We start from the raw sequence: 8,838 nt of genomic DNA, 5'->3' as shown, positions 1-8,838 counted from the left end.
TTTAAGACATGAGGAATTATGTACATTATTTACATTTGACGGATATTTGTCCTCATCTTGTTTGTTGTTAACACAACTTTTCGGCTGATATACCCCACAGCCTTCATCAGGTGTCTTGGGGAAATTTCGAACCTGAGTTCTCATTTCTAAGGTATTTTTCGATGTAATTATTATTCAGTAGTAATTAAGAGCACGGGCTACTAACCCAAAGATTCCGAGTTCGATTCCAGGCTGTGACCTGAATAATAATAATAATAATTACAGCGAAAAATACCTTAGGAATGAGAACCCAAGTTCGAAATTTCCCCAAGACACCTGATGAAGTCTGGAGGGTACATCAGCCAAAACATTGTGTTAACAAACAAGATGAGGACAAATATCCGTCAAATGTAAATAATGTAAACATCATGCACACTTACACATTTGAATGTAATTCCTGTTTGTATGTGTCTTTATTCTATTTTACTATAATTTTTCCTTGTGTGAAAGAACTGGTTTCTGAACAATAAATAAATAATACTAAAGCAAAACTGTATCACTGGTAAATAACAACGATGTGTTACCTGTTGAACATAGAAGAATCTTATATAATTTCGCTTTTCCATTTATAGACTGTATTTCTAAAGTGTGTGTCCGCTGGTCTCTTTATTTATTTGAAAATTTTAATTTTTCCAAGCATAATCTCTGAAATGTGATGCGATATGAAGACAAGCTACACTTCATATTAATATTATCATCCATCTCAAGGTGGCGAGCTGGCAGATTCACAAACATGCCAGATAAAATGTTTCATGGCATTTCGTCTGCTGAGATCAACTTTACCTTTCATCTTTTTGGACTCAATAAAATAAGTATCAGTTGAACGTTGAACTCTTGGATCGATGTCATTGACTTATCCCCTCCCCCGAAGTGCCAAAATTTGAAACCAATATCATCCACCTCAAGTTTGTAGAAGACATTCTCATGCATAACCTTTTTTATGGTATGAGATTGCTTTGTTGAAGTATGTTAGTCTTATACTTCTGGATTCACATGCAAGGTCATCAGCAATTGAGTGCTATTCACTTCACTTGTGAGCATTTCGTTGATGTATTTAGTTCTGCTGCTGTTGAGCAGATGTCACCTGATGAATGATACCATATGACACTTAAAAAGCTATTGGCACTGATCAACTTCTGAGATTGAGTCTTGACGTCACTGTTTCTGTCGAAGTTTGCAGCTAATGTCAGGATCGTGCAGGTTTTAATGTATACTAGCAGGCGTACCTGGTGTTGCCTGGAGCTGTTTGTTAAGTATGCCTGTTTGGTTATTAGACCATTCATGGATGGACCTCTGAACTGAATGAAAGAAATCATAATGGCAGAGGTTCCCTATGTTGTTTGATTTATTTAGTGCAATAGTGAACATGCAGAGTCATACACCTACACCGTTGCCATTGTTTTCCATTGGGACAGTAGATCAATCTGTGAAAAACTGGCAGTAATTGAGTTTATTTTCCTTACTACATAACTGCTGACATGTGCTATTTAGCAGATGGAAAGGTTGAGCCTAAAGATATGACATAAAGAGAAATAGTATGTTTACCTGCTGTTTCGCTGGGTTGTACATACAACATTATCTGAACAAAAAATTTTATGTGTGGCTTGTGCAAAAAAGATGAAAAGTGTAGTATCTGTTGCCTACCTCACAAGTGGGGCACTTAACAGAGAGCATACTGTGAAGATTATGCTAATGAAATAAATAAGGTGACAAGGGTATGGTTACCTGATGTTTTCCTGTTTGCCGCATAGAGCAACATCTGATGTCTTTCCCCTGTAGTCTCCGTAGCATGCACAGCAGCAGTTGCTGCAACATCTCTTGTAAGTTGATCTGCGCATTGTACTGCAGACTCTGCAGCTTGTGAAACAGCAGTTGAGGAAACATTTCTTGTTAGTCAAACTGCGCGTTGTGCTGCAGCAGCAGAGGAAGCATTTCTTGTTCAGCATGCTGAACATTGTCCATTGCTCTGGGTGGCTTGTTGCGTAGCAATACATGCTAACCAATCACAATGCTGCTCTTCACTTTCCCTTCTTCACACTGAAGCTATACTAAGTGCATTGAGAGAGTTCCTCCTGGTGGCGTCCTTGGCAGATTCATTTGCGCACATACGTTTAATTTTCTCTGCAGCATTTGCTTGCCAACTTATATTGGTTCTTTTGCATCGAGGCATGGTGGAAAATTATCAGTTTACGCAATAGAAAATGTCCTAAAGAAAAAGCAGTGAATGTTTAGCACCCAAAAAATAGTAAAATGTAGTTGGCAAAAATGTTAATCAAACAGACCGAATTAAGGATTTTTAATTTTGGATAAGAGTTTTGAAGTGGCTAGTTTAAGTTGGAATAATTATATGATAAAGAGCGCTCATGTGAAAATAGGCAAATCTTAACTCATAAATGAATACTGCTGGCAGTACTGTGCAAGCAGTCGATAAGAGCTCACCACAGCTGACTAAGTAAAGTATTGATGTTTTCCAGTTAGGTGTGTGTCACGTTGTTTCGTTGGCTCAAGCCAAATCCGAGGTGAACTGAGAGTAGTCTATTTATGTTGGAGGGCAAGGAATTTCAAGGAAAAATTTATAAGAAAAAGCGTCCTTAGTCAAAGAGAGTACACATGTCAAATTTGGTGAAATTCGGTTGAAAATTGTAGAAGTAGTTCACACAACACACACACACAGACAACTTGCCTTTTAATATATAAGATGGAGTAGATTTCTTCTGTTGATCAGTTGAGCATCCCAATCATTCCACTTTTACAGTTAAAAGTATGAGGATTGTAGATCACATCTGTAGTGAGTTTAGTAAACATGAGCAGGGGGGATAGAATCAAATGCCGTTGTGTAATCAATCCATACTGTCACAAGGTTTCTATAATGTTTTCCTACTTCAGATAGCCAACTTTATTTATTTCCACTTTCCTGTTCACCAGTGAATATATTTTTAGACTTACAATATTCCTGACAAAAAGGAAGAAATCTCTATATTGGACAGTCACAGTTAAAAAGCTTTGGATCATTAGGATTGCTTGATCAAATAGCTGAAAATTCCAGGGCTGGTTAAAGCCTTGTAAGTAGCTTTGGTTGATAGAAACTGAAAGAAGCCTCTTGTGTGTGTGTGTGTGTGTGTGTCTTGACATGGCACGATGGTCATAAAACAAGTGTTACTGTGTACAAGCAATGCTGGTTGTTTCCAGTCTTCCATGAAAACATGGGTAAAATGTTCCCTTACTTGGAGACAGGAAGGGCATCTGGCCTTAAAAAGAAATCTGCTTTAACAGACTCCATCACTCCTTCTGGCCCATGCAAGTTCCAACCTATGCAAGTTGAGAAAAGTGGATGTTAAAATGATGATGATGATGAATTGGTTCAGCTAGTTGTGAACAGTTGTACATAATGTTTAGGTTGGCTATGGGCTTATAGTTTTCATGGCCACACTCGCTCCTTCTTTTGTTTTCATTTTAATTCCATAGTTACAATACTGTGTTGAGTGTGTTCACAACTGGAACAATAACATGCCAACTCATCAAAACATGTACATGCACACACACACACATGTAATTATACATATGTATCCGTGTAAAACATTTACAAACATGTAGTATGTGATATCCACATAGGAGTTAGTGTTGACTGATTGCCAGGTAGTCAGTTTTGATTACAGAACCTACAAATGTGAACCACAACAACTTACAGTGTTTCAACACTACTTCCTCTTCCTGGAAAAAAATAGAATTTCATATTTTTCATTGATTGATAATACATAGAAGGTCCTGTAAACATATACTTCTCTATGATGAATAAATGCTAGAGTGTTTAATTAAAATAAGCTGTTTCTATAACCTTGAATAAATATGCCTTTTTTTTATTCACCTTGGCCTAAAACACATTTCCACTTTGGAAGCTTGCCTCTCCAAAAGTTGCTAACCTTATCTATTTATATATAGAGATAGATAGATAGACAGACAGACAGACACACACACACACACACACACACACACACACACACACACACACACACACACACACACAGATAGCTAGATAGATAGATAGATAGATAGATAGATAGATACACAGATAGATAGATAGATAGATAGATAGATAGATAGATAGATGTGTTCATGTGCACGCACACATATTTGCATGTGAGTGTGTGTGCATGTAACAGTTGCATCAGTATCAATGATTTTAAAGTGAATATATTGGTATATTAGTGTGAAATATCTATATGTCTTCCTGTATGTGTGTGTATATATATATATTACAGACGAGGGGGTACTGAAAAGTTCCTGGCTTTAAGGGTATTGCGAAAGGCCTGGTTGGAAGCCCAACATTCTGAGATCTTTTACAGAGCTTAGAAGAACCGAAGGGCTTCTGCAATAAGTGTGTGAATCTGAGAGGGGAATATATTACACAGAGATATAGTTAACTGATCCGCCTCTATTTTCATTTACCCAAAGCTAGGAACATTTCAGCATTCCTTGTGTATACAGACACACATATATTTATTATCATCATCATTTTAATGGCCAATTTCCCATGCTTGCATTTGTGTGTATTTATATATATATGGCTCTATAATCTTAATGAATTTAGCCTTTCTTCTTTTTTTTTAAAGTTAATAGTGTATTGATTTCATTGATTATATTCTTCTTCTTTGTTTGGCCTTCATGTGTCACCATTGGAGATTAATGTGATAATGTAGAAAAGCTAATGATGTGGCAAAATTAGTGCATCAGGTGGAATTCTTTGTGACGTTTATTCTAACTCACTGCGGAGGTGGGGAGGGCAGCTTTTATACTAGGAGATGCGAGGTGGGGTGGGGGTAAAAGTATGAAGTGAATGGGGGCAAGCAGGTTTTTTTTGTAGAGGAACCACATGGCTATTCACATTTAGAAGAGAGAACAAGAATGCTCTGTAGAAGTTTTAAAGAGATAAATATAAATAGTGGTGATGAAGTGTCCCTGGCTGTTCCTCTAGATTAAAGGTGAGTGAATGTGAGTGAAGACAGAGAAACTATGTGAGTGGATGGGAGTTTACAAAGAATGTCTAGAGATGGAGATAAGTGAGAGGGGAAGTAGGCAACAACTGTAAAGATTTATTAGGATTGAAGAGTATATATCTTCTGAACCTTATATACATTCTTTTATGTATCCTATGTATATTTTGGTTTAACTCTTTAGCATTTAAACCAGTCATATCCAGCCAAAATAGTCAGCCTCTTTTATATTCAAATTGACCTGATCTAATATCTCACACCTACAGCATCATTCTAAAAATCATCGAAGTTTTGTAACTATGAAATAATACATGATTTATTCAAAATAATGTGAATGCTAAAGGGTTAAATTTTATTATAAATGTTTCCCAGTGATGGTCCTGCTAATAAGACTTATATAGCTTCATTTCTTTCATTTATCATAATTCTTTTAAGACTTGGTGTTTAAGCTCATTATCAATTTGCAGATGTCAATGTAATTTTAAGCATTATGGAATTGCAAAGTGGGTAGTATGATATGTGCATTATCCTCACCAGTAATTTAATCTCACTTTTCTATGCTAGTATGGTCTCTCATACATGACATTTTCTCAAACTTTTGTCATCCTGGAATTTTTAGCTGTGGCTTCATTATTCTTTGTGGACCCTGAAATTAAAATAAAAATAGTTGACTCTTAAGCCTTTTATTATTATATACCTATTGAAATAGCCCTGTCTTTATTTCAGTTACCTTTTCAAATAATGATTTTAATAAAATAACTTTAAAGTATGAACTAACATGAAATTTTGATGGAAGATTTTAGTTTAGATTTTAGATCAGAAGATATCATAAAACCAGGAGTAGTCTCAGGCAGATTGCAATCAAAAGGGTTAAATAATTCTCTCCTCATTTTATAACTTGATCTATAGATGTAAATTTTGCCCATGTTTTCTGAACTTTTCTTAACTTTGAAACTATAATTTGTTGACATTACTTGACACTAAATACTAGTTGTTAGAGGCTATAATAAAGTGAATGAGATAAACTACTAGATTATTTTGTACATTAAATGATAACGAGGGTTATCTTGTGAATATGTGATGCAGTCAGGTGGTTGATGGTATTAAGTAGGAGGTAGTTTAAGGAAAATATATACCTGCATGGTTGTGTGGTAAGAAGTTAGCTTCCTAACCACATGGTGCCTGGTTCAATCCCACTGTGTAGCACCTTGGGCAAATGTCTTCTACTATAGCCTTAGGCTGACTAAAGCCTTGTAAGTGGATCTGGTAGATGGAAACTGAAAAAGCCCCGTCATATATATATATATATATATGTCTTTATAGCATGTATGTGTGTGTCTTTATGTCTGTGTTTGTTCCCCGCCACTGCTTGACAAGCAATGGTTGTTTGTTTATGTCCTTCAGCATTTAAGCCCTTTAGCATTTAAACAAGCTATATCCAGCCAAAACTTTCTACCAGTTCTATGTCCAAACTGGCCAAAATCTGACCTCTAACACCTACTCTGAAAATAAACAATCACATCATTGAAATCTCAAAGCTATGAGATAATGCATGATTAATCCAAAACAAAGTGAATAAATAAGCATTACATTTGACAAAATAATTTGAATGCTAAAGGGTTAATATGCACAATGAACAACATTCCTCATATTCTGACAGATAATGAAAACACTTTTTTCAGCAAGAACGGAAATATCCTAAACTTTACTGCTGAAAACAGGAAGATTGCAATTCATTATTATTCAATCCTTTAACAATCAGATTATATTAACTTATGTACATTGTTTTGAATTGATCATGCATTATCTCATAGCATTGAGATTTTGGCAATATGATTGTTTATTTTTTGAATGACATTATAGCGTAGGTGTGAGATGTCAGACCCAACCAGTATGAACATAGGACAGGTAGAATTTTGGGGGCCAGAAATGGTCAGTTTAAATGCTAAAAGGTTAGGTCAGGGTGAAACAAATATTTTTGAATTGGGTTTAGGTTATATGATCATGTGACTGACCAGACTAATCGGATGCTGTTACATGTTACTGGTCACAATACGCTTTGCATTGCTTTAGCCATCAAATGATGCCACCCCGCTGGCTAGGCAAGCAGGCCAACACTTCCCCTTCATTGAAAGTGGACTGGAGCAACATGAGATAAAGTGTTTTGCTCAAGAACACAATGTGCCACCCTGTCTGGGAATCAAACCCATGATCTAGCGATTGTGAGTACAACAGCCTAACCTACACTCTAACCTTTCTTTATTTGATACTGGATCACCTCCTCTCATGCCCTCTCTGTTGTGGCAAGACACCTGCTTCTGTCTCTCTGTCTCTGTCACACTCTAACCTTTCACCCTCTGACACAAATTCCCCTCCTCAAATGCCACTGCCCCTCGTAATTCCTTGTCTTGCAAGTTACTTGGTTACCCTGTCAGTGCTGGTGCCACATTAAAAGCATCCAGCTGTAAAAATCATGTCAAAACTAGCCTCACCTGTGCCAGTACCACGTAAAAGCACTGAGTCCACTCTACAGAGTGGTTGGTGTTAAGAGTATCCAACCGTAAAATTCCTGCCATAACAGAGTAACCTAGGGTAGTTTTTCTACCTGGCCAGCTCCTCTCAACCATCCTACCCATGCATGCAAAGAAGGTGGACATTAAACAATGATGATGATAAGATGTTCAAAGAGTAATTTCATGTTTTGACTCTAGTGTTGCTTTCCCCGTTCTCTCCACATAATTGATTATTTTTCAGTTGTTTGTTATTTTTGTTTATTTAAAATTTTCCTTTTTGGATTCAGATGTTTCACACATTATATATATATATATATATATATATATCATCATCATCATCATTTATATTTCATCATTTAGCATCTGCTTTCCATGTTGCCATGGGTTAGATGGTTTGACTGAAACTGGTAAGCTGGAGAGCTGCACCAGGTTCCAATCTGATTTGGCATGGCTTCTATGGCTGATTTCCCATTTTCATGCCAAATGATGATGATGTAAAATTCAGAATTACATCTGTACACTTCGAATTTTTTACTTATCTTAGCTTTTTATTCATTTATTATTTTTTCTTTATAAACTATAACTTTTGTATATTATACACATTCATTAGCTCATGACTGAGCGTATTAAGGTTTCAAGACATTCAGCGGTGGTAATGTTAGGAAGATATTAATCTTTTATTTATAAAGTGTGTGCATTGTTGCTTAGTTCTAGGTCAAAGTTGATTGAGAAAATATACCATTAAAGTCATATCAATTATAACCGTCCTGTCTTGGGTTTTTATTTTCTTTCTTCTTTTCAGTCCTAATGCATCTCAGACTACACTATTCAATTTCAAGACAGCTGAGTAGTTGGTTATTTGATCCCATGTCAGCACTAACTGAAAAGATTAATGATTAAAGGTGCTTGAATGATGACCAACCCTTCAATGGTTGCAATATCAAATGTGTCCTTAACTTTTCAAGTCAGTAAGTTGTAAATTAGGGGGAGATTTAGATATTTTCTTTATGCTATACATTCACTAGCATTGGTTAATTTATATGTATATATAGGTGCAGGTGTGGCTGTGTGGTAAATAGTTTGCTTACCAACCACATGGTTCCGGGTTCATTCCCACTACGTGGCACCTTGGACAAGTGTCTTCTACTATAGCCTCGGGCCGACCAAAGCCTTGTGAGTGGATTTGGTAAGACAGAAACTGAAAGAAGCCCGTCGTATATATGTATATATATGAACTATACATATAATTTTGTTAAGGTTATTTCTACAGATATTCTATAGAACTTATAACCAAC

General features: G+C 36.1%; 1 protein-coding gene across 1 annotated transcript in view; it reads left to right on the top strand.

The window, feature by feature from the left end:
• The window catches only part of LOC106867689 (protein adenylyltransferase FICD), a 15,560-nt gene that overhangs the window by 2,522 nt on the left and 4,200 nt on the right, over window positions 1–8,838 (top strand). The gene's annotated exons all lie outside the window — the stretch shown is intronic.

Source organism: Octopus bimaculoides, chromosome 7, assembly GCF_001194135.2.
Source record: "Octopus bimaculoides isolate UCB-OBI-ISO-001 chromosome 7, ASM119413v2, whole genome shotgun sequence".
NCBI lineage: Eukaryota > Metazoa > Mollusca > Cephalopoda > Octopoda > Octopodidae > Octopus > Octopus bimaculoides.
Note: the sequence above shows the minus strand (reverse complement) of the source record. Positions and strands in the feature narration are given on the sequence as shown.